Below are 25,492 nucleotides of genomic sequence, written 5' to 3'. Positions count from 1 at the left end.
TCTTACAAACTTCTTCTTCCTCCTTCTCTTCGTATCCCTAATGCCTTTCACGTCTCTCTTCTTAAACCTCTCATCCTCAACCGTTTTTCTCCTAAATCTGTTCCTCCCACTCCTGTTTCCGGCTCCTCGGACATCTTCTCTGTCAAAGAGATTTTGGCCTCTAAAAAGGTCAGGGGAAGAACTTTTTTTTTAGTGGATTGGGAGGGTTGTGGTCCAGAAGAGAGGTCCTGGGAACCTGAGGACAATATCCTGGACAAAAGTCTGATCCTCAGGTTCTCAGGCCCCAAGAAGAGGGGGAGACCCAAGGGGGGGGGTACTGTTACGCCGAGCGCTCCGGGTCCCCGCTCCTCCCCGGAGCGCTCGCTACACTTCCCTCACTGCAGCGCCCCGGTCGGTTCCACGGACCCGGGGCGCTGCGTTACCACCTCCGGCCGGGATGCGATTCGCGATGCGGGTAGCGCCCGCTCGCGATGCGCACCCCGGCTCCCGTACCTTACTCGCTCCCCGTCAGTTCTGTCCCGGCGCGCGCGGCCCCGCTCCCTAGGGCGCGCGCGCGCCGGGTCTTTGCGATTTAAAGGGCCACTGCACCGCTGATTGGTGCAGTGGTTCCAATTAGTGTTTACACCTGTGCACTTCCCTATATCACCTCACTTCCCCTTCACTCCCTCGCCGGATCTTGTTGCCCTAGTGCCAGTGAAAGCGTTCCTTGTGTGTTCCTTGCCTGTGATTCCAGACCTTCTGCCGTTGCCCCTGACTACGATCCTTGCTGCCTGCCCCGACCTTCTGCTACGTCCGACCTTGCTTCTGTCTACTCCCTTGTACCGCGCCTATCTTCAGCAGCCAGAGAGGTTGAGCCGTTGCTAGGGGATACGACCTGGTCACTACCGCCGCAGCAAGACCATCCCGCTTTGCGGCGGGCTCTGGTGAAAACCAGTAGTGACTTAGAACCGATCCTCTAGCACGGTCCACGCCAATCCCTCTCTGGCACAGAGGATCCACTACCTGCCAGCCGGCATCGTGACATATATATATATATATATATATATATATATATATATATATATATTTCTCCGCCGAAATCACTTTTAAACCCATTTCCACCTTTTTTTCCCTTCTCTTCCTCTTACTTTTTTTTCACGTTTTTTTACGTTTTTCTCCTTTTCGCCTCTTTTCTGGGCGTATTATTCTTCTTTTTCTTCTTTTTTTTCGTCTAATGCATACCCCATCAGTGCAGCAATGCTTATTCAATACCGCCAGCAGATGGAGACACTGGGGGATAATTTTCTAAGGATTTATACTGATTTTTCCTGTCTGAATTTGTCGCACAGAAAGTTGCAGGCCAAATATGTGTGACATTTCTGCGACTTTAGCTTCTAGAGCATTTTTACAACATTATACATAGGTGCTGAATACATAAAAAGCGACTGTTCAGCGACAGACAAGTCGCATCGGCTGAAAGTAGGCCAGAATGTCAGTCCATGTTGGAGCAGGTTTAGATACAGTCTAAAGTATAGATCTCAAAGTCTGTGCACAGAATTTAGCAAGGGCCTCGCACCTTCTGATGCATCAGGTAGGTGCACAATAGCATAGCCTAACCCTCTGTACTTTGGTCTATATTGATGCGGGACATAGACAGCCAGCTGATGACCAATCCATTAGTGCAATGGATGGCTGGAAGCATTTGTCTTTGCCTTTGCAATACCACAGAAGCAATGCATGGTCAATGTACAGCAATGACACACCTGTGTGAACAGCCAGGAGACCCCCCCCCCCCCCCCATGTTATGTTACATAGTTACATAGTTAGTACGGTCGAAAAAAGACATATGTCCATCAAGTTCAACCAGGGAATTAAGGGGTAGGGGTGTGGCGCGATATTGGGGAAGGGATGAGATTTTATATTTCTTCATAAGCATTAATCTTATTTTGTCAATTAGGAACATTCAGCACCCACCCGCTATCAAGGCAGCTGCCTATCATGTCATGCCCTACCTGCACAGGTGTGCTGGCTACTCAAATGATCCAATTAAGGAGGCCATTTAGTCAGCAGCAGCAGAAGTCCTGTGCCTGGACGCTCCAACAGCGGCCAGACACAAGCAGAAGCAGCAGAAGCAGCAGCAGCAGCACCACCTTTTGTTTTTTGGCTGCAGCAGCAAGGCCCACAGGGCTGGCTAGCTGGCTAGCCAGCAAGCAGGTAGCAATGAAAGTAGGAATCTTTCTTTTTAACCCTGTAAGGGGGTGGTGCACTGTACCCGAAGATACTGCCATATCGGGTCAATGCATAGGGCGACGGAAGCAAGCTTCGAAATCGGCCCCCGTTCTCAAAAATCCATTTAATATATGGTCCCCAGATAGGGGACGTATCAGATATTAAACTGATAAGAACAGATACTACACTTGATCTTAGCCAAAAGGCCGAGAAGCGATAACCGTGAAAGGGGCGGGCCCAACAAGGTCCCCTTCATGGGCACTATCACTGCTTGCTGTCAGGGAGGCTGCCAGACAATTTTCCATGCACACTCTGGGCTGGGGGGCAGTCAACCACCAGTACACACAGCAGAACCTAAACCCATACCATTATTGCTAAGCAGCAAGACAGGGGCCCATTGCACTCCCACGGGGCCTTTTTAAATGCAATCCATAACCCGGATTTGCCAGGAACCCTTCTTACTCCTCCTACTTGCATGTGACACTGGGCTTAGGATCTGCATAGGAAACACACACACAAGCACACACCTACCTTTGTTGCCTGCAGATGCCTCCTTGGCTGTCCCCAAACGGTATCAAACCAACACCCACGGGAAGCTGTAAGCATAGAGGACATGCCTGCACCCCATTGGACTTACCTGTGTGGGTTAAATCCGGGTTATTTGACAACCTATGGCGGTGATGGTTCTGCTCAGGCAGAGCAGTGCTGATGCTCCTCATAAAGCTGTCGCTGCTGTGAAGGTTCTAGGTGACATCACAAATCCCTATGGTTACATACACAACAAAGCTGGGTTGTTGTTGTTTACACTCTGCAAGGCCTGTGGAAGTGAGTGACATCATAGCACTGTAGTTCTGAGGGTTCTAGATGGATGCAACAATCTCCTGTTGCTTCTATGAAGGCCATAATAGACGACATCACCAAACAGCTCCATAGTCACATACACAGCAAAGGAGAGATGTTGTTTACACCTAGTGATGTCAGTGGTATTGAGTGACATCACAGCACAGTGCTAAGGCTCCTGGGCCTGGACACAGCAGCGGCTGCAATATCTCAACGGAGAATACGTTTATATATATGTGTGTGTGTGCGCGTATGTATATATATATATATATATATATATATATATATATATATATATATATATTCTCCGCCGAAATCACTTTTAAACCCATTTCCACCTTTTTTTCCCTTCTCTTCCTCTTACTTTTTTTTCACGTTTTTTTACGTTTTTCTCCTTTTCGCCTCTTTTCTGGGCGTATTATTCTTCTTTTTCTTCTTTTTTTTCGTCTAATGCATACCCCATCAGTGCAGCAATGCTTATTCAATACCGCCAGCAGATGGAGACACTGGGGGATAATTTTCTAAGGATTTATACTGATTTTTCCTGTCTGAATTTGTCGCACAGAAAGTTGCAGGCCAAATATGTGTGACATTTCTGCGACTTTAGCTTCTAGAGCATTTTTACAACATTATACATAGGTGCTGAATACATAAAAAGCGACTGTTCAGCGACAGACAAGTCGCATCGGCTGAAAGTAGGCCAGAATGTCAGTCCATGTTGGAGCAGGTTTAGATACAGTCTAAAGTATAGATCTCAAAGTCTGTGCACAGAATTTAGCAAGGGCCTCGCACCTTCTGATGCATCAGGTAGGTGCACAATAGCATAGCCTAACCCTCTGTACTTTGGTCTATATTGATGCGGGACATAGACAGCCAGCTGATGACCAATCCATTAGTGCAATGGATGGCTGGAAGCATTTGTCTTTGCCTTTGCAATACCACAGAAGCAATGCATGGTCAATGTACAGCAATGACACACCTGTGTGAACAGCCAGGAGACCCCCCCCCCCCCCCCATGTTATGTTACATAGTTACATAGTTAGTACGGTCGAAAAAAGACATATGTCCATCAAGTTCAACCAGGGAATTAAGGGGTAGGGGTGTGGCGCGATATTGGGGAAGGGATGAGATTTTATATTTCTTCATAATAATCTTATTTTGTCAATTAGGAACATTCAGCACCCACCCGCTATCAAGGCAGCTGCCTATCATGTCATGCCCTACCTGCACAGGTGTGCTGGCTACTCAAATGATCCAATTAAGGAGGCCATTTAGTCAGCAGCAGCAGAAGTCCTGTGCCTGGACGCTCCAACAGCGGCCAGACACAAGCAGAAGCAGCAGAAGCAGCAGCAGCAGCACCACCTTTTGTTTTTTGGCTGCAGCAGCAAGGCCCACAGGGCTGGCTAGCTGGCTAGCCAGCAAGCAGGTAGCAATGAAAGTAGGAATCTTTCTTTTTAACCCTGTAAGGGGGTGGTGCACTGTACCCGAAGATACTGCCATATCGGGTCAATGCATAGGGCGACGGAAGCAAGCTTCGAAATCGGCCCCCGTTCTCAAAAATCCATTTAATATATGGTCCCCAGATAGGGGACGTATCAGATATTAAACTGATAAGAACAGATACTACACTTGATCTTAGCCAAAAGGCCGAGAAGCGATAACCGTGAAAGGGGCGGGCCCAACAAGGTCCCCTTCATGGGCACTATCACTGCTTGCTGTCAGGGAGGCTGCCAGACAATTTTCCATGCACACTCTGGGCTGGGGGGCAGTCAACCACCAGTACACACAGCAGAACCTAAACCCATACCATTATTGCTAAGCAGCAAGACAGGGGCCCATTGCACTCCCACGGGGCCTTTTTAAATGCAATCCATAACCCGGATTTGCCAGGAACCCTTCTTACTCCTCCTACTTGCATGTGACACTGGGCTTAGGATCTGCATAGGAAACACACACACAAGCACACACCTACCTTTGTTGCCTGCAGATGCCTCCTTGGCTGTCCCCAAACGGTATCAAACCAACACCCACGGGAAGCTGTAAGCATAGAGGACATGCCTGCACCCCATTGGACTTACCTGTGTGGGTTAAATCCGGGTTATTTGACAACCTATGGCGGTGATGGTTCTGCTCAGGCAGAGCAGTGCTGATGCTCCTCATAAAGCTGTCGCTGCTGTGAAGGTTCTAGGTGACATCACAAATCCCTATGGTTACATACACAACAAAGCTGGGTTGTTGTTGTTTACACTCTGCAAGGCCTGTGGAAGTGAGTGACATCATAGCACTGTAGTTCTGAGGGTTCTAGATGGATGCAACAATCTCCTGTTGCTTCTATGAAGGCCATAATAGACGACATCACCAAACAGCTCCATAGTCACATACACAGCAAAGGAGAGATGTTGTTTACACCTAGTGATGTCAGTGGTATTGAGTGACATCACAGCACAGTGCTAAGGCTCCTGGGCCTGGACACAGCAGCGGCTGCAATATCTCAACGGAGAATACGTTTATATATATGTGTGTGTGTGCGCGTATATATATATATATATATATATATATATATATATATATATATATATATTTCTCCGCCGAAATCACTTTTAAACCCATTTCCACCTTTTTTTCCCTTCTCTTCCTCTTACTTTTTTTTCACGTTTTTTTACGTTTTTCTCCTTTTCGCCTCTTTTCTGGGCGTATTATTCTTCTTTTTCTTCTTTTTTTTCGTCTAATGCATACCCCATCAGTGCAGCAATGCTTATTCAATACCGCCAGCAGATGGAGACACTGGGGGATAATTTTCTAAGGATTTATACTGATTTTTCCTGTCTGAATTTGTCGCACAGAAAGTTGCAGGCCAAATATGTGTGACATTTCTGCGACTTTAGCTTCTAGAGCATTTTTACAACATTATACATAGGTGCTGAATACATAAAAAGCGACTGTTCAGCGACAGACAAGTCGCATCGGCTGAAAGTAGGCCAGAATGTCAGTCCATGTTGGAGCAGGTTTAGATACAGTCTAAAGTATAGATCTCAAAGTCTGTGCACAGAATTTAGCAAGGGCCTCGCACCTTCTGATGCATCAGGTAGGTGCACAATAGCATAGCCTAACCCTCTGTACTTTGGTCTATATTGATGCGGGACATAGACAGCCAGCTGATGACCAATCCATTAGTGCAATGGATGGCTGGAAGCATTTGTCTTTGCCTTTGCAATACCACAGAAGCAATGCATGGTCAATGTACAGCAATGACACACCTGTGTGAACAGCCAGGAGACCCCCCCCCCCCCCCCCATGTTATGTTACATAGTTACATAGTTAGTACGGTCGAAAAAAGACATATGTCCATCAAGTTCAACCAGGGAATTAAGGGGTAGGGGTGTGGCGCGATATTGGGGAAGGGATGAGATTTTATATTTCTTCATAAGCATTAATCTTATTTTGTCAATTAGGAACATTCAGCACCCACCCGCTATCAAGGCAGCTGCCTATCATGTCATGCCCTACCTGCACAGGTGTGCTGGCTACTCAAATGATCCAATTAAGGAGGCCATTTAGTCAGCAGCAGCAGAAGTCCTGTGCCTGGACGCTCCAACAGCGGCCAGACACAAGCAGAAGCAGCAGAAGCAGCAGCAGCAGCACCACCTTTTGTTTTTTGGCTGCAGCAGCAAGGCCCACAGGGCTGGCTAGCTGGCTAGCCAGCAAGCAGGTAGCAATGAAAGTAGGAATCTTTCTTTTTAACCCTGTAAGGGGGTGGTGCACTGTACCCGAAGATACTGCCATATCGGGTCAATGCATAGGGCGACGGAAGCAAGCTTCGAAATCGGCCCCCGTTCTCAAAAATCCATTTAATATATGGTCCCCAGATAGGGGACGTATCAGATATTAAACTGATAAGAACAGATACTACACTTGATCTTAGCCAAAAGGCCGAGAAGCGATAACCGTGAAAGGGGCGGGCCCAACAAGGTCCCCTTCATGGGCACTATCACTGCTTGCTGTCAGGGAGGCTGCCAGACAATTTTCCATGCACACTCTGGGCTGGGGGGCAGTCAACCACCAGTACACACAGCAGAACCTAAACCCATACCATTATTGCTAAGCAGCAAGACAGGGGCCCATTGCACTCCCACGGGGCCTTTTTAAATGCAATCCATAACCCGGATTTGCCAGGAACCCTTCTTACTCCTCCTACTTGCATGTGACACTGGGCTTAGGATCTGCATAGGAAACACACACACAAGCACACACCTACCTTTGTTGCCTGCAGATGCCTCCTTGGCTGTCCCCAAACGGTATCAAACCAACACCCACGGGAAGCTGTAAGCATAGAGGACATGCCTGCACCCCATTGGACTTACCTGTGTGGGTTAAATCCGGGTTATTTGACAACCTATGGCGGTGATGGTTCTGCTCAGGCAGAGCAGTGCTGATGCTCCTCATAAAGCTGTCGCTGCTGTGAAGGTTCTAGGTGACATCACAAATCCCTATGGTTACATACACAACAAAGCTGGGTTGTTGTTGTTTACACTCTGCAAGGCCTGTGGAAGTGAGTGACATCATAGCACTGTAGTTCTGAGGGTTCTAGATGGATGCAACAATCTCCTGTTGCTTCTATGAAGGCCATAATAGACGACATCACCAAACAGCTCCATAGTCACATACACAGCAAAGGAGAGATGTTGTTTACACCTAGTGATGTCAGTGGTATTGAGTGACATCACAGCACAGTGCTAAGGCTCCTGGGCCTGGACACAGCAGCGGCTGCAATATCTCAACGGAGAATACGTTTATATATATGTGTGTGTGTGCGCGTATATATATATATATATATATATATATATATATATATATATATATCTCCGCCGAAATCACTTTTAAACCCATTTCCACCTTTTTTTCCCTTCTCTTCCTCTTACTTTTTTTTCACGTTTTTTTACGTTTTTCTCCTTTTCGCCTCTTTTCTGGGCGTATTATTCTTCTTTTTCTTCTTTTTTTTCGTCTAATGCATACCCCATCAGTGCAGCAATGCTTATTCAATACCGCCAGCAGATGGAGACACTGGGGGATAATTTTCTAAGGATTTATACTGATTTTTCCTGTCTGAATTTGTCGCACAGAAAGTTGCAGGCCAAATATGTGTGACATTTCTGCGACTTTAGCTTCTAGAGCATTTTTACAACATTATACATAGGTGCTGAATACATAAAAAGCGACTGTTCAGCGACAGACAAGTCGCATCGGCTGAAAGTAGGCCAGAATGTCAGTCCATGTTGGAGCAGGTTTAGATACAGTCTAAAGTATAGATCTCAAAGTCTGTGCACAGAATTTAGCAAGGGCCTCCGCACCTTCTGATGCATCAGGTAGGTGCACAATAGCATAGCCTAACCCTCTGTACTTTGGTCTATATTGATGCGGGACATAGACAGCCAGCTGATGACCAATCCATTAGTGCAATGGATGGCTGGAAGCATTTGTCTTTGCCTTTGCAATACCACAGAAGCAATGCATGGTCAATGTACAGCAATGACACACCTGTGTGAACAGCCAGGAGACCCCCCCCCCCCCCCCCCCATGTTATGTTACATAGTTACATAGTTAGTACGGTCGAAAAAAGACATATGTCCATCAAGTTCAACCAGGGAATTAAGGGGTAGGGGTGTGGCGCGATATTGGGGAAGGGATGAGATTTTATATTTCTTCATAAGCATTAATCTTATTTTGTCAATTAGGAACATTCAGCACCCACCCGCTATCAAGGCAGCTGCCTATCATGTCATGCCCTACCTGCACAGGTGTGCTGGCTACTCAAATGATCCAATTAAGGAGGCCATTTAGTCAGCAGCAGCAGAAGTCCTGTGCCTGGACGCTCCAACAGCGGCCAGACACAAGCAGAAGCAGCAGAAGCAGCAGCAGCAGCACCACCTTTTGTTTTTTGGCTGCAGCAGCAAGGCCCACAGGGCTGGCTAGCTGGCTAGCCAGCAAGCAGGTAGCAATGAAAGTAGGAATCTTTCTTTTTAACCCTGTAAGGGGGTGGTGCACTGTACCCGAAGATACTGCCATATCGGGTCAATGCATAGGGCGACGGAAGCAAGCTTCGAAATCGGCCCCCGTTCTCAAAAATCCATTTAATATATGGTCCCCAGATAGGGGACGTATCAGATATTAAACTGATAAGAACAGATACTACACTTGATCTTAGCCAAAAGGCCGAGAAGCGATAACCGTGAAAGGGGCGGGCCCAACAAGGTCCCCTTCATGGGCACTATCACTGCTTGCTGTCAGGGAGGCTGCCAGACAATTTTCCATGCACACTCTGGGCTGGGGGGCAGTCAACCACCAGTACACACAGCAGAACCTAAACCCATACCATTATTGCTAAGCAGCAAGACAGGGGCCCATTGCACTCCCACGGGGCCTTTTTAAATGCAATCCATAACCCGGATTTGCCAGGAACCCTTCTTACTCCTCCTACTTGCATGTGACACTGGGCTTAGGATCTGCATAGGAAACACACACACAAGCACACACCTACCTTTGTTGCCTGCAGATGCCTCCTTGGCTGTCCCCAAACGGTATCAAACCAACACCCACGGGAAGCTGTAAGCATAGAGGACATGCCTGCACCCCATTGGACTTACCTGTGTGGGTTAAATCCGGGTTATTTGACAACCTATGGCGGTGATGGTTCTGCTCAGGCAGAGCAGTGCTGATGCTCCTCATAAAGCTGTCGCTGCTGTGAAGGTTCTAGGTGACATCACAAATCCCTATGGTTACATACACAACAAAGCTGGGTTGTTGTTGTTTACACTCTGCAAGGCCTGTGGAAGTGAGTGACATCATAGCACTGTAGTTCTGAGGGTTCTAGATGGATGCAACAATCTCCTGTTGCTTCTATGAAGGCCATAATAGACGACATCACCAAACAGCTCCATAGTCACATACACAGCAAAGGAGAGATGTTGTTTACACCTAGTGATGTCAGTGGTATTGAGTGACATCACAGCACAGTGCTAAGGCTCCTGGGCCTGGACACAGCAGCGGCTGCAATATCTCAACGGAGAATACGTTTATATATATGTGTGTGTGTGCGCGTATATATATATATATATATATATATATATATATATATATCTCCGCCGAAATCACTTTTAAACCCATTTCCACCTTTTTTTCCCTTCTCTTCCTCTTACTTTTTTTTCACGTTTTTTTACGTTTTTCTCCTTTTCGCCTCTTTTCTGGGCGTATTATTCTTCTTTTTCTTCTTTTTTTTCGTCTAATGCATACCCCATCAGTGCAGCAATGCTTATTCAATACCGCCAGCAGATGGAGACACTGGGGGATAATTTTCTAAGGATTTATACTGATTTTTCCTGTCTGAATTTGTCGCACAGAAAGTTGCAGGCCAAATATGTGTGACATTTCTGCGACTTTAGCTTCTAGAGCATTTTTACAACATTATACATAGGTGCTGAATACATAAAAAGCGACTGTTCAGCGACAGACAAGTCGCATCGGCTGAAAGTAGGCCAGAATGTCAGTCCATGTTGGAGCAGGTTTAGATACAGTCTAAAGTATAGATCTCAAAGTCTGTGCACAGAATTTAGCAAGGGCCTCGCACCTTCTGATGCATCAGGTAGGTGCACAATAGCATAGCCTAACCCTCTGTACTTTGGTCTATATTGATGCGGGACATAGACAGCCAGCTGATGACCAATCCATTAGTGCAATGGATGGCTGGAAGCATTTGTCTTTGCCTTTGCAATACCACAGAAGCAATGCATGGTCAATGTACAGCAATGACACACCTGTGTGAACAGCCAGGAGACCCCCCCCCCCCCCCCCCCCATGTTATGTTACATAGTTACATAGTTAGTACGGTCGAAAAAAGACATATGTCCATCAAGTTCAACCAGGGAATTAAGGGGTAGGGGTGTGGCGCGATATTGGGGAAGGGATGAGATTTTATATTTCTTCATAAGCATTAATCTTATTTTGTCAATTAGGAACATTCAGCACCCACCCGCTATCAAGGCAGCTGCCTATCATGTCATGCCCTACCTGCACAGGTGTGCTGGCTACTCAAATGATCCAATTAAGGAGGCCATTTAGTCAGCAGCAGCAGAAGTCCTGTGCCTGGACGCTCCAACAGCGGCCAGACACAAGCAGAAGCAGCAGAAGCAGCAGCAGCAGCACCACCTTTTGTTTTTTGGCTGCAGCAGCAAGGCCCACAGGGCTGGCTAGCTGGCTAGCCAGCAAGCAGGTAGCAATGAAAGTAGGAATCTTTCTTTTTAACCCTGTAAGGGGGTGGTGCACTGTACCCGAAGATACTGCCATATCGGGTCAATGCATAGGGCGACGGAAGCAAGCTTCGAAATCGGCCCCCGTTCTCAAAAATCCATTTAATATATGGTCCCCAGATAGGGGACGTATCAGATATTAAACTGATAAGAACAGATACTACACTTGATCTTAGCCAAAAGGCCGAGAAGCGATAACCGTGAAAGGGGCGGGCCCAACAAGGTCCCCTTCATGGGCACTATCACTGCTTGCTGTCAGGGAGGCTGCCAGACAATTTTCCATGCACACTCTGGGCTGGGGGGCAGTCAACCACCAGTACACACAGCAGAACCTAAACCCATACCATTATTGCTAAGCAGCAAGACAGGGGCCCATTGCACTCCCACGGGGCCTTTTTAAATGCAATCCATAACCCGGATTTGCCAGGAACCCTTCTTACTCCTCCTACTTGCATGTGACACTGGGCTTAGGATCTGCATAGGAAACACACACACAAGCACACACCTACCTTTGTTGCCTGCAGATGCCTCCTTGGCTGTCCCCAAACGGTATCAAACCAACACCCACGGGAAGCTGTAAGCATAGAGGACATGCCTGCACCCCATTGGACTTACCTGTGTGGGTTAAATCCGGGTTATTTGACAACCTATGGCGGTGATGGTTCTGCTCAGGCAGAGCAGTGCTGATGCTCCTCATAAAGCTGTCGCTGCTGTGAAGGTTCTAGGTGACATCACAAATCCCTATGGTTACATACACAACAAAGCTGGGTTGTTGTTGTTTACACTCTGCAAGGCCTGTGGAAGTGAGTGACATCATAGCACTGTAGTTCTGAGGGTTCTAGATGGATGCAACAATCTCCTGTTGCTTCTATGAAGGCCATAATAGACGACATCACCAAACAGCTCCATATAGTCACATACACAGCAAAGGAGAGATGTTGTTTACACCTAGTGATGTCAGTGGTATTGAGTGACATCACAGCACAGTGCTAAGGCTCCTGGGCCTGGACACAGCAGCGGCTGCAATATCTCAACGGAGAATACGTTTATATATATGTGTGTGTGTGCGCGTATATATATATATATATATATATATATATATATATATATATATATATATATTCTCCGCCGAAATCACTTTTAAACCCATTTCCACCTTTTTTTCCCTTCTCTTCCTCTTACTTTTTTTTCACGTTTTTTTACGTTTTTCTCCTTTTCGCCTCTTTTCTGGGCGTATTATTCTTCTTTTTCTTCTTTTTTTTCGTCTAATGCATACCCCATCAGTGCAGCAATGCTTATTCAATACCGCCAGCAGATGGAGACACTGGGGGATAATTTTCTAAGGATTTATACTGATTTTTCCTGTCTGAATTTGTCGCACAGAAAGTTGCAGGCCAAATATGTGTGACATTTCTGCGACTTTAGCTTCTAGAGCATTTTTACAACATTATACATAGGTGCTGAATACATAAAAAGCGACTGTTCAGCGACAGACAAGTCGCATCGGCTGAAAGTAGGCCAGAATGTCAGTCCATGTTGGAGCAGGTTTAGATACAGTCTAAAGTATAGATCTCAAAGTCTGTGCACAGAATTTAGCAAGGGCCTCGCACCTTCTGATGCATCAGGTAGGTGCACAATAGCATAGCCTAACCCTCTGTACTTTGGTCTATATTGATGCGGGACATAGACAGCCAGCTGATGACCAATCCATTAGTGCAATGGATGGCTGGAAGCATTTGTCTTTGCCTTTGCAATACCACAGAAGCAATGCATGGTCAATGTACAGCAATGACACACCTGTGTGAACAGCCAGGAGACCCCCCCCCCCCCCCATGTTATGTTACATAGTTACATAGTTAGTACGGTCGAAAAAAGACATATGTCCATCAAGTTCAACCAGGGAATTAAGGGGTAGGGGTGTGGCGCGATATTGGGGAAGGGATGAGATTTTATATTTCTTCATAAGCATTAATCTTATTTTGTCAATTAGGAACATTCAGCACCCACCCGCTATCAAGGCAGCTGCCTATCATGTCATGCCCTACCTGCACAGGTGTGCTGGCTACTCAAATGATCCAATTAAGGAGGCCATTTAGTCAGCAGCAGCAGAAGTCCTGTGCCTGGACGCTCCAACAGCGGCCAGACACAAGCAGAAGCAGCAGAAGCAGCAGCAGCAGCACCACCTTTTGTTTTTTGGCTGCAGCAGCAAGGCCCACAGGGCTGGCTAGCTGGCTAGCCAGCAAGCAGGTAGCAATGAAAGTAGGAATCTTTCTTTTTAACCCTGTAAGGGGGTGGTGCACTGTACCCGAAGATACTGCCATATCGGGTCAATGCATAGGGCGACGGAAGCAAGCTTCGAAATCGGCCCCCGTTCTCAAAAATCCATTTAATATATGGTCCCCAGATAGGGGACGTATCAGATATTAAACTGATAAGAACAGATACTACACTTGATCTTAGCCAAAAGGCCGAGAAGCGATAACCGTGAAAGGGGCGGGCCCAACAAGGTCCCCTTCATGGGCACTATCACTGCTTGCTGTCAGGGAGGCTGCCAGACAATTTTCCATGCACACTCTGGGCTGGGGGGCAGTCAACCACCAGTACACACAGCAGAACCTAAACCCATACCATTATTGCTAAGCAGCAAGACAGGGGCCCATTGCACTCCCACGGGGCCTTTTTAAATGCAATCCATAACCCGGATTTGCCAGGAACCCTTCTTACTCCTCCTACTTGCATGTGACACTGGGCTTAGGATCTGCATAGGAAACACACACACAAGCACACACCTACCTTTGTTGCCTGCAGATGCCTCCTTGGCTGTCCCCAAACGGTATCAAACCAACACCCACGGGAAGCTGTAAGCATAGAGGACATGCCTGCACCCCATTGGACTTACCTGTGTGGGTTAAATCCGGGTTATTTGACAACCTATGGCGGTGATGGTTCTGCTCAGGCAGAGCAGTGCTGATGCTCCTCATAAAGCTGTCGCTGCTGTGAAGGTTCTAGGTGACATCACAAATCCCTATGGTTACATACACAACAAAGCTGGGTTGTTGTTGTTTACACTCTGCAAGGCCTGTGGAAGTGAGTGACATCATAGCACTGTAGTTCTGAGGGTTCTAGATGGATGCAACAATCTCCTGTTGCTTCTATGAAGGCCATAATAGACGACATCACCAAACAGCTCCATAGTCACATACACAGCAAAGGAGAGATGTTGTTTACACCTAGTGATGTCAGTGGTATTGAGTGACATCACAGCACAGTGCTAAGGCTCCTGGGCCTGGACACAGCAGCGGCTGCAATATCTCAACAGAGAATACGTTTATATATATGTGTGTGTGTGCGCGTATATATATATATATATATATATATATATATATATATATATATATTTCTCCGCCGAAATCACTTTTAAACCCATTTCCACCTTTTTTTCCCTTCTCTTCCTCTTACTTTTTTTTCACGTTTTTTTACGTTTTTCTCCTTTTCGCCTCTTTTCTGGGCGTATTATTCTTCTTTTTCTTCTTTTTTTTCGTCTAATGCATACCCCATCAGTGCAGCAATGCTTATTCAATACCGCCAGCAGATGGAGACACTGGGGGATAATTTTCTAAGGATTTATACTGATTTTTCCTGTCTGAATTTGTCGCACAGAAAGTTGCAGGCCAAATATGTGTGACATTTCTGCGACTTTAGCTTCTAGAGCATTTTTACAACATTATACATAGGTGCTGAATACATAAAAAGCGACTGTTCAGCGACAGACAAGTCGCATCGGCTGAAAGTAGGCCAGAATGTCAGTCCATGTTGGAGCAGGTTTAGATACAGTCTAAAGTATAGATCTCAAAGTCTGTGCACAGAATTTAGCAAGGGCCTCGCACCTTCTGATGCATCAGGTAGGTGCACAATAGCATAGCCTAACCCTCTGTACTTTGGTCTATATTGATGCGGGACATAGACAGCCAGCTGATGACCAATCCATTAGTGCAATGGATGGCTGGAAGCATTTGTCTTTGCCTTTGCAATACCACAGAAGCAATGCATGGTCAATGTACAGCAATGACACACCTGTGTGAACAGCCAGGAGACCCCCCCCCCCCCCCCCCATGTTATGTTACATAGTTACATAGTTAGTACGGTCGAAAAAAGACATATGTCCATCAAGTTCAACCAGGGAATTAAGGGGTAGGGGTGTGGCGCGATATTGGGGAAGGGATGAGATTTTATATTTCTTCATAAGCATTAATCTTATTTTGTCAATTAGGAACATTCAGCACCCACCCGCTATCAAGGCAGCTGCCTATCATGTCATGCCCTACCTGCACAGGTGTGCTGGCTACTCAAATGATCCAATTAAGGAGGCCATTTAGTCAGCAGCAGCAGAAGTCCTGTGCCTGGACGCTCCAACAGCGGCCAGACACAAGCAGAAGCAGCAGAAGCAGCAGCAGCAGCACCACCTTTTGTTTTTTGGCTGCAGCAGCAAGGCCCACAGGGCTGGCTAGCTGGCTAGCCAGCAAGCAGGTAGCAATGAAAGTAGGAATCTTTCTTTTTAACCCTGTAAGGGGGTGGTGCACTGTACCCGAAGATACTGCCATATCGGGTCAATGCATAGGGCGACGGAAGCAAGCTTCGAAATCGGCCCCCGTTCTCAAAAATCCATTTAATATATGGTCCCCAGATAGGGGACGTATCAGATATTAAACTGATAAGAACAGATACTACACTTGATCTTAGCCAAAAGGCCGAGAAGCGATAACCGTGAAAGGGGCGGGCCCAACAAGGTCCCCTTCATGGGCACTATCACTGCTTGCTGTCAGGGAGGCTGCCAGACAATTTTCCATGCACACTCTGGGCTGGGGGGCAGTCAACCACCAGTACACACAGCAGAACCTAAACCCATACCATTATTGCTAAGCAGCAAGACAGGGGCCCATTGCACTCCCACGGGGCCTTTTTAAATGCAATCCATAACCCGGATTTGCCAGGAACCCTTCTTACTCCTCCTACTTGCATGTGACACTGGGCTTAGGATCTGCATAGGAAACACACACAAAAGCACACACCTACCTTTGTTGCCTGCAGATGCCTCCTTGGCTGTCCCCAAACGGTATCAAACCAACACCCACGGGAAGCTGTAAGCATAGAGGACATGCCTGCACCCCATTGGACTTACCTGTGTGGGTTAAATCCGGGTTATTTGACAACCTATGGCGGTGATGGTTCTGCTCAGGCAGAGCAGTGCTGATGCTCCTCATAAAGCTGTCGCTGCTGTGAAGGTTCTAGGTGACATCACAAATCCCTATGGTTACATACACAACAAAGCTGGGTTGTTGTTGTTTACACTCTGCAAGGCCTGTGGAAGTGAGTGACATCATAGCACTGTAGTTCTGAGGGTTCTAGATGGATGCAAATCTCCTGTTGCTTCTATGAAGGCCATAATAGACGACATCACCAAACAGCTCCATAGTCACATACACAGCAAAGGAGAGATGTTGTTTACACCTAGTGATGTCAGTGGTATTGAGTGACATCACAGCACAGTGCTAAGGCTCCTGGGCCTGGACACAGCAGCGGCTGCAATATCTCAACGGAGAATACGTTTATATATATGTGTGTGTGTGCGCGTATATATATATATATATATATATATATATATATATATATATATATTCTCCGCCGAAATCACTTTTAAACCCATTTCCACCTTTTTTTCCCTTCTCTTCCTCTTACTTTTTTTTCACGTTTTTTTACGTTTTTCTCCTTTTCGCCTCTTTTCTGGGCGTATTATTCTTCTTTTTCTTCTTTTTTTTCGTCTAATGCATACCCCATCAGTGCAGCAATGCTTATTCAATACCGCCAGCAGATGGAGACACTGGGGGATAATTTTCTAAGGATTTATACTGATTTTTCCTGTCTGAATTTGTCGCACAGAAAGTTGCAGGCCAAATATGTGTGACATTTCTGCGACTTTAGCTTCTAGAGCATTTTTACAACATTATACATAGGTGCTGAATACATAAAAAGCGACTGTTCAGCGACAGACAAGTCGCATCGGCTGAAAGTAGGCCAGAATGTCAGTCCATGTTGGAGCAGGTTTAGATACAGTCTAAAGTATAGATCTCAAAGTCTGTGCACAGAATTTAGCAAGGGCCTCGCACCTTCTGATGCATCAGGTAGGTGCACAATAGCATAGCCTAACCCTCTGTACTTTGGTCTATATTGATGCGGGACATAGACAGCCAGCTGATGACCAATCCATTAGTGCAATGGATGGCTGGAAGCATTTGTCTTTGCCTTTGCAATACCACAGAAGCAATGCATGGTCAATGTACAGCAATGACACACCTGTGTGAACAGCCAGGAGACCCCCCCCCCCCCCCCCCCCATGTTATGTTACATAGTTACATAGTTAGTACGGTCGAAAAAAGACATATGTCCATCAAGTTCAACCAGGGAATTAAGGGGTAGGGGTGTGGCGCGATATTGGGGAAGGGATGAGATTTTATATTTCTTCATAAGCATTAATCTTATTTTGTCAATTAGGAACATTCAGCACCCACCCGCTATCAAGGCAGCTGCCTATCATGTCATGCCCTACCTGCACAGGTGTGCTGGCTACTCAAATGATCCAATTAAGGAGGCCATTTAGTCAGCAGCAGCAGAAGTCCTGTGCCTGGACGCTCCAACAGCGGCCAGACACAAGCAGAAGCAGCAGAAGCAGCAGCAGCAGCACCACCTTTTGTTTTTTGGCTGCAGCAGCAAGGCCCACAGGGCTGGCTAGCTGGCTAGCCAGCAAGCAGGTAGCAATGAAAGTAGGAATCTTTCTTTTTAACCCTGTAAGGGGGTGGTGCACTGTACCCGAAGATACTGCCATATCGGGTCAATGCATAGGGCGACGGAAGCAAGCTTCGAAATCGGCCCCCGTTCTCAAAAATCCATTTAATATATGGTCCCCAGATAGGGGACGTATCAGATATTAAACTGATAAGAACAGATACTACACTTGATCTTAGCCAAAAGGCCGAGAAGCGATAACCGTGAAAGGGGCGGGCCCAACAAGGTCCCCTTCATGGGCACTATCACTGCTTGCTGTCAGGGAGGCTGCCAGACAATTTTCCATGCACACTCTGGGCTGGGGGGCAGTCAACCACCAGTACACACAGCAGAACCTAAACCCATACCATTATTGCTAAGCAGCAAGACAGGGGCCCATTGCACTCCCACGGGGCCTTTTTAAATGCAATCCATAACCCGGATTTGCCAGGAACCCTTCTTACTCCTCCTACTTGCATGTGACACTGGGCTTAGGATCTGCATAGGAAACACACACACAAGCACACACCTACCTTTGTTGCCTGCAGATGCCTCCTTGGCTGTCCCCAAACGGTATCAAACCAACACCCACGGGAAGCTGTAAGCATAGAGGACATGCCTGCACCCCATTGGACTTACCTGTGTGGGTTAAATCCGGGTTATTTGACAACCTATGGCGGTGATGGTTCTGCTCAGGCAGAGCAGTGCTGATGCTCCTCATAAAGCTGTCGCTGCTGTGAAGGTTCTAGGTGACATCACAAATCCCTATGGTTACATACACAACAAAGCTGGGTTGTTGTTGTTTACACTCTGCAAGGCCTGTGGAAGTGAGTGACATCATAGCACTGTAGTTCTGAGGGTTCTAGATGGATGCAACAATCTCCTGTTGCTTCTATGAAGGCCATAATAGACGACATCACCAAACAGCTCCATAGTCACATACACAGCAAAGGAGAGATGTTGTTTACACCTAGTGATGTCAGTGGTATTGAGTGACATCACAGCACAGTGCTAAGGCTCCTGGGCCTGGACACAGCAGCGGCTGCAATATCTCAACGGAGAATACGTTTATATATATGTGTGTGTGTGCGCGTATATATATATATATATATATATATATATATATATATATATATATTTCTCCGCCGAAATCACTTTTAAACCCATTTCCACCTTTTTTTCCCTTCTCTTCCTCTTACTTTTTTTTCACGTTTTTTTACGTTTTTCTCCTTTTCGCCTCTTTTCTGGGCGTATTATTCTTCTTTTTCTTCTTTTTTTTCGTCTAATGCATACCCCATCAGTGCAGCAATGCTTATTCAATACCGCCAGCAGATGGAGACACTGGGGGATAATTTTCTAAGGATTTATACTGATTTTTCCTGTCTGAATTTGTCGCACAGAAAGTTGCAGGCCAAATATGTGTGACATTTCTGCGACTTTAGCTTCTAGAGCATTTTTACAACATTATACATAGGTGCTGAATACATAAAAAGCGACTGTTCAGCGACAGACAAGTCGCATCGGCTGAAAGTAGGCCAGAATGTCAGTCCATGTTGGAGCAGGTTTAGATACAGTCTAAAGTATAGATCTCAAAGTCTGTGCACAGAATTTAGCAAGGGCCTCGCACCTTCTGATGCATCAGGTAGGTGCACAATAGCATAGCCTAACCCTCTGTACTTTGGTCTATATTGATGCGGGACATAGACAGCCAGCTGATGACCAATCCATTAGTGCAATGGATGGCTGGAAGCATTTGTCTTTGCCTTTGCAATACCACAGAAGCAATGCATGGTCAATGTACAGCAATGACACACCTGTGTGAACAGCCAGGAGACCCCCCCCCCCCCCCCCATGTTATGTTACATAGTTACATAGTTAGTACGGTCGAAAAAAGACATATGTCCATCAAGTTCAACCAGGGAATTAAGGGGTAGGGGTGTGGCGCGATATTGGGGAAGGGATGAGATTTTATATTTCTTCATAAGCATTAATCTTATTTTGTCAATTAGGAACATTCAGCACCCACCCGCTATCAAGGCAGCTGCCTATCATGTCATGCCCTACCTGCACAGGTGTGCTGGCTACTCAAATGATCCAATTAAGGAGGCCATTTAGTCAGCAGCAGCAGAAGTCCTGTGCCTGGACGCTCCAACAGCGGCCAGACACAAGCAGAAGCAGCAGAAGCAGCAGCAGCAGCACCACCTTTTGTTTTTTGGCTGCAGCAGCAAGGCCCACAGGGCTGGCTAGCTGGCTAGCCAGCAAGCAGGTAGCAATGAAAGTAGGAATCTTTCTTTTTAACCCTGTAAGGGGGTGGTGCACTGTACCCGAAGATACTGCCATATCGGGTCAATGCATAGGGCGACGGAAGCAAGCTTCGAAATCGGCCCCCGTTCTCAAAAATCCATTTAATATATGGTCCCCAGATAGGGGACGTATCAGATATTAAACTGATAAGAACAGATACTACACTTGATCTTAGCCAAAAGGCCGAGAAGCGATAACCGTGAAAGGGGCGGGCCCAACAAGGTCCCCTTCATGGGCACTATCACTGCTTGCTGTCAGGGAGGCTGCCAGACAATTTTCCATGCACACTCTGGGCTGGGGGGCAGTCAACCACCAGTACACACAGCAGAACCTAAACCCATACCATTATTGCTAAGCAGCAAGACAGGGGCCCATTGCACTCCCACGGGGCCTTTTTAAATGCAATCCATAACCCGGATTTGCCAGGAACCCTTCTTACTCCTCCTACTTGCATGTGACACTGGGCTTAGGATCTGCATAGGAAACACACACACAAGCACACACCTACCTTTGTTGCCTGCAGATGCCTCCTTGGCTGTCCCCAAACGGTATCAAACCAACACCCACGGGAAGCTGTAAGCATAGAGGACATGCCTGCACCCCATTGGACTTACCTGTGTGGGTTAAATCCGGGTTATTTGACAACCTATGGCGGTGATGGTTCTGCTCAGGCAGAGCAGTGCTGATGCTCCTCATAAAGCTGTCGCTGCTGTGAAGGTTCTAGGTGACATCACAAATCCCTATGGTTACATACACAACAAAGCTGGGTTGTTGTTGTTTACACTCTGCAAGGCCTGTGGAAGTGAGTGACATCATAGCACTGTAGTTCTGAGGGTTCTAGATGGATGCAACAATCTCCTGTTGCTTCTATGAAGGCCATAATAGACGACATCACCAAACAGCTCCATAGTCACATACACAGCAAAGGAGAGATGTTGTTTACACCTAGTGATGTCAGTGGTATTGAGTGACATCACAGCACAGTGCTAAGGCTCCTGGGCCTGGACACAGCAGCGGCTGCAATATCTCAACAGAGAATACGTTTATATATATGTGTGTGTGTGCGCGTATATATATATATATATATATATATATATATATATATATATATATTTCTCCGCCGAAATCACTTTTAAACCCATTTCCACCTTTTTTTCCCTTCTCTTCCTCTTACTTTTTTTTCACGTTTTTTTACGTTTTTCTCCTTTTCGCCTCTTTTCTGGGCGTATTATTCTTCTTTTTCTTCTTTTTTTTCGTCTAATGCATACCCCATCAGTGCAGCAATGCTTATTCAATACCGCCAGCAGATGGAGACACTGGGGGATAATTTTCTAAGGATTTATACTGATTTTTCCTGTCTGAATTTGTCGCACAGAAAGTTGCAGGCCAAATATGTGTGACATTTCTGCGACTTTAGCTTCTAGAGCATTTTTACAACATTATACATAGGTGCTGAATACATAAAAAGCGACTGTTCAGCGACAGACAAGTCGCATCGGCTGAAAGTAGGCCAGAATGTCAGTCCATGTTGGAGCAGGTTTAGATACAGTCTAAAGTATAGATCTCAAAGTCTGTGCACAGAATTTAGCAAGGGCCTCACACCTTCTGATGCATCAGGTAGGTGCACAATAGCATAGCCTAACCCTCTGTACTTTGGTCTATATTGATGCGGGACATAGACAGCCAGCTGATGACCAATCCATTAGTGCAAGGGATGGCTGGAAGCATTTGTCTTTGCCTTTGCAATACCACAGAAGCAATGCATGGTCAATGTACAGCAATGACACACCTGTGTGAACAGCCAGGAGACCCCCCCCCCCCCCCCCATGTTATGTTACATAGTTACATAGTTAGTACGGTCGAAAAAAGACATATGTCCATCAAGTTCAACCAGGGAATTAAGGGGTAGGGGTGTGGCGCGATATTGGGGAAGGGATGAGATTTTATATTTCTTCATAAGCATTAATCTTATTTTGTCAATTAGGAACATTCAGCACCCACCCGCTATCAAGGCAGCTGCCTATCATGTCATGCCCTACCTGCACAGGTGTGCTGGCTACTCAAATGATCCAATTAAGGAGGCCATTTAGTCAGCAGCAGCAGAAGTCCTGTGCCTGGACGCTCCAACAGCGGCCAGACACAAGCAGAAGCAGCAGAAGCAGCAGCAGCAGCACCACCTTTTGTTTTTTGGCTGCAGCAGCAAGGCCCACAGGGCTGGCTAGCTGGCTAGCCAGCAAGCAGGTAGCAATGAAAGTAGGAATCTTTCTTTTTAACCCTGTAAGGGGGTGGTGCACTGTACCCGAAGATACTGCCATATCGGGTCAATGCATAGGGCGACGGAAGCAAGCTTCGAAATCGGCCCCCGTTCTCAAAAATCCATTTAATATATGGTCCCCAGATAGGGGACGTATCAGATATTAAACTGATAAGAACAGATACTACACTTGATCTTAGCCAAAAGGCCGAGAAGCGATAACCGTGAAAGGGGCGGGCCCAACAAGGTCCCCTTCATGGGCACTATCACTGCTTGCTGTCAGGGAGGCTGCCAGACAATTTTCCATGCACACTCTGGGCTGGGGGGCAGTCAACCACCAGTACACACAGCAGAACCTAAACCCATACCATTATTGCTAAGCAGCAAGACAGGGGCCCATTGCACTCCCACGGGGCCTTTTTAAATGCAATCCATAACCCGGATTTGCCAGGAACCCTTCTTACTCCTCCTACTTGCATGTGACACTGGGCTTAGGATCTGCATAGGAAACACACACACAAGCACACACCTACCTTTGTTGCCTGCAGATGCCTCCTTGGCTGTCCCCAAACGGTATCAAACCAACACCCACGGGAAGCTGTAAGCATAGAGGACATGCCTGCACCCCATTGGACTTACCTGTGTGGGTTAAATCCGGGTTATTTGACAACCTATGGCGGTGATGGTTCTGCTCAGGCAGAGCAGTGCTGATGCTCCTCATAAAGCTGTCGCTGCTGTGAAGGTTCTAGGTGACATCACAAATCCCTATGGTTACATACACAACAAAGCTGGGTTGTTGTTGTTTACACTCTGCAAGGCCTGTGGAAGTGAGTGACATCATAGCACTGTAGTTCTGAGGGTTCTAGATGGATGCAACAATCTCCTGTTGCTTCTATGAAGGCCATAATAGACGACATCACCAAACAGCTCCATAGTCACATACACAGCAAAGGAGAGATGTTGTTTACACCTAGTGATGTCAGTGGTATTGAGTGACATCACAGCACAGTGCTAAGGCTCCTGGGCCTGGACACAGCAGCGGCTGCAATATCTCAACGGAGAATACGTTTATATATATGTGTGTGTGTGCGCGTATATATATATATATATATATATATATATATATATATATATATATATTTCTCAGCCGAAATCACTTTTAAACCCATTTCCACCTTTTTTTCCCTTCTCTTCCTCTTACTTTTTTTTCACGTTTTTTTACGTTTTTCTCCTTTTCGCCTCTTTTCTGGGCGTATTATTCTTCTTTTTCTTCTTTTTTTTCGTCTAATGCATACCCCATCAGTGCAGCAATGCTTATTCAATACCGCCAGCAGATGGAGACACTGGGGGATAATTTTCTAAGGATTTATACTGATTTTTCCTGTCTGAATTTGTCGCACAGAAAGTTGCAGGCCAAATATGTGTGACATTTCTGCGACTTTAGCTTCTAGAGCATTTTTACAACATTATACATAGGTGCTGAATACATAAAAAGCGACTGTTCAGCGACAGACAAGTCGCATCGGCTGAAAGTAGGCCAGAATGTCAGTCCATGTTGGAGCAGGTTTAGATACAGTCTAAAGTATAGATCTCAAAGTCTGTGCACAGAATTTAGCAAGGGCCTCGCACCTTCTGATGCATCAGGTAGGTGCACAATAGCATAGCCTAACCCTCTGTACTTTGGTCTATATTGATGCGGGACATAGACAGCCAGCTGATGACCAATCCATTAGTGCAATGGATGGCTGGAAGCATTTGTCTTTGCCTTTGCAATACCACAGAAGCAATGCATGGTCAATGTACAGCAATGACACACCTGTGTGAACAGCCAGGAGACCCCCCCCCCCCCCCATGTTATGTTACATAGTTACATAGTTAGTACGGTCGAAAAAAGACATATGTCCATCAAGTTCAACCAGGGAATTAAGGGGTAGGGGTGTGGCGCGATATTGGGGAAGGGATGAGATTTTATATTTCTTCATAAGCATTAATCTTATTTTGTCAATTAGGAACATTCAGCACCCACCCGCTATCAAGGCAGCTGCCTATCATGTCATGCCCTACCTGCACAGGTGTGCTGGCTACTCAAATGATCCAATTAAGGAGGCCATTTAGTCAGCAGCAGCAGAAGTCCTGTGCCTGGACGCTCCAACAGCGGCCAGACACAAGCAGAAGCAGCAGAAGCAGCAGCAGCAGCACCACCTTTTGTTTTTTGGCTGCAGCAGCAAGGCCCACAGGGCTGGCTAGCTGGCTAGCCAGCAAGCAGGTAGCAATGAAAGTAGGAATCTTTCTTTTTAACCCTGTAAGGGGGTGGTGCACTGTACCCGAAGATACTGCCATATCGGGTCAATGCATAGGGCGACGGAAGCAAGCTTCGAAATCGGCCCCCGTTCTCAAAAATCCATTTAATATATGGTCCCCAGATAGGGGACGTATCAGATATTAAACTGATAAGAACAGATACTACACTTGATCTTAGCCAAAAGGCCGAGAAGCGATAACCGTGAAAGGGGCGGGCCCAACAAGGTCCCCTTCATGGGCACTATCACTGCTTGCTGTCAGGGAGGCTGCCAGACAATTTTCCATGCACACTCTGGGCTGGGGGGCAGTCAACCACCAGTACACACAGCAGAACCTAAACCCATACCATTATTGCTAAGCAGCAAGACAGGGGCCCATTGCACTCCCACGGGGCCTTTTTAAATGCAATCCATAACCCGGATTTGCCAGGAACCCTTCTTACTCCTCCTACTTGCATGTGACACTG

The 25,492-nt window shown here is 46.5% G+C and overlaps 11 non-coding genes across 11 annotated transcripts; all 11 read right to left on the bottom strand.

Annotated features, from left to right (window-relative positions):
- Positions 1–2,235: 2,235 nt before the first annotated feature.
- Positions 2,236–2,426, bottom strand: LOC130305430 (U2 spliceosomal RNA). Its single transcript, XR_008855010.1, has one exon. It is a non-coding gene; the product is annotated as a U2 spliceosomal RNA (small nuclear RNA).
- A 2,090-nt stretch (positions 2,427–4,516) lies between these two features.
- On the bottom strand, positions 4,517–4,707 carry LOC130305429 (U2 spliceosomal RNA). The gene has a single exon (XR_008855009.1). It is a non-coding gene; the product is annotated as a U2 spliceosomal RNA (small nuclear RNA).
- Positions 4,708–6,799: 2,092 nt separating this feature from the next.
- LOC130305427 (U2 spliceosomal RNA) lies at positions 6,800–6,990 on the bottom strand. Its single transcript, XR_008855007.1, has one exon. It is a non-coding gene; the product is annotated as a U2 spliceosomal RNA (small nuclear RNA).
- Positions 6,991–9,079: 2,089 nt separating this feature from the next.
- LOC130305426 (U2 spliceosomal RNA) lies at positions 9,080–9,270 on the bottom strand. Its single transcript, XR_008855006.1, has one exon. It is a non-coding gene; the product is annotated as a U2 spliceosomal RNA (small nuclear RNA).
- A 2,083-nt stretch (positions 9,271–11,353) lies between these two features.
- On the bottom strand, positions 11,354–11,544 carry LOC130305425 (U2 spliceosomal RNA). The gene has a single exon (XR_008855005.1). It is a non-coding gene; the product is annotated as a U2 spliceosomal RNA (small nuclear RNA).
- Positions 11,545–13,637: 2,093 nt separating this feature from the next.
- LOC130305424 (U2 spliceosomal RNA) lies at positions 13,638–13,828 on the bottom strand. Its single transcript, XR_008855004.1, has one exon. It is a non-coding gene; the product is annotated as a U2 spliceosomal RNA (small nuclear RNA).
- A 2,089-nt stretch (positions 13,829–15,917) lies between these two features.
- On the bottom strand, positions 15,918–16,108 carry LOC130305423 (U2 spliceosomal RNA). Its single transcript, XR_008855003.1, has one exon. It is a non-coding gene; the product is annotated as a U2 spliceosomal RNA (small nuclear RNA).
- Positions 16,109–18,196: 2,088 nt separating this feature from the next.
- Positions 18,197–18,387, bottom strand: LOC130305422 (U2 spliceosomal RNA). Its single transcript, XR_008855002.1, has one exon. It is a non-coding gene; the product is annotated as a U2 spliceosomal RNA (small nuclear RNA).
- Positions 18,388–20,475: 2,088 nt separating this feature from the next.
- Positions 20,476–20,666, bottom strand: LOC130305421 (U2 spliceosomal RNA). The gene has a single exon (XR_008855001.1). It is a non-coding gene; the product is annotated as a U2 spliceosomal RNA (small nuclear RNA).
- Positions 20,667–22,754: 2,088 nt separating this feature from the next.
- Positions 22,755–22,945, bottom strand: LOC130305420 (U2 spliceosomal RNA). The gene has a single exon (XR_008855000.1). It is a non-coding gene; the product is annotated as a U2 spliceosomal RNA (small nuclear RNA).
- A 2,088-nt stretch (positions 22,946–25,033) lies between these two features.
- LOC130305419 (U2 spliceosomal RNA) lies at positions 25,034–25,224 on the bottom strand. The gene has a single exon (XR_008854999.1). It is a non-coding gene; the product is annotated as a U2 spliceosomal RNA (small nuclear RNA).
- Between the last annotated feature and the right edge of the window lie 268 nt (positions 25,225–25,492).

The sequence above is a fragment of the Hyla sarda genome, unplaced genomic scaffold (assembly GCF_029499605.1).
Source record: "Hyla sarda isolate aHylSar1 unplaced genomic scaffold, aHylSar1.hap1 scaffold_1310, whole genome shotgun sequence".
NCBI classification, from domain to species: Eukaryota; Metazoa; Chordata; class Amphibia; order Anura; family Hylidae; genus Hyla; species Hyla sarda.
The sequence above is the reverse complement of the archived record's forward strand: the minus strand, read 5'-3'. Positions and strand labels throughout refer to the sequence as shown.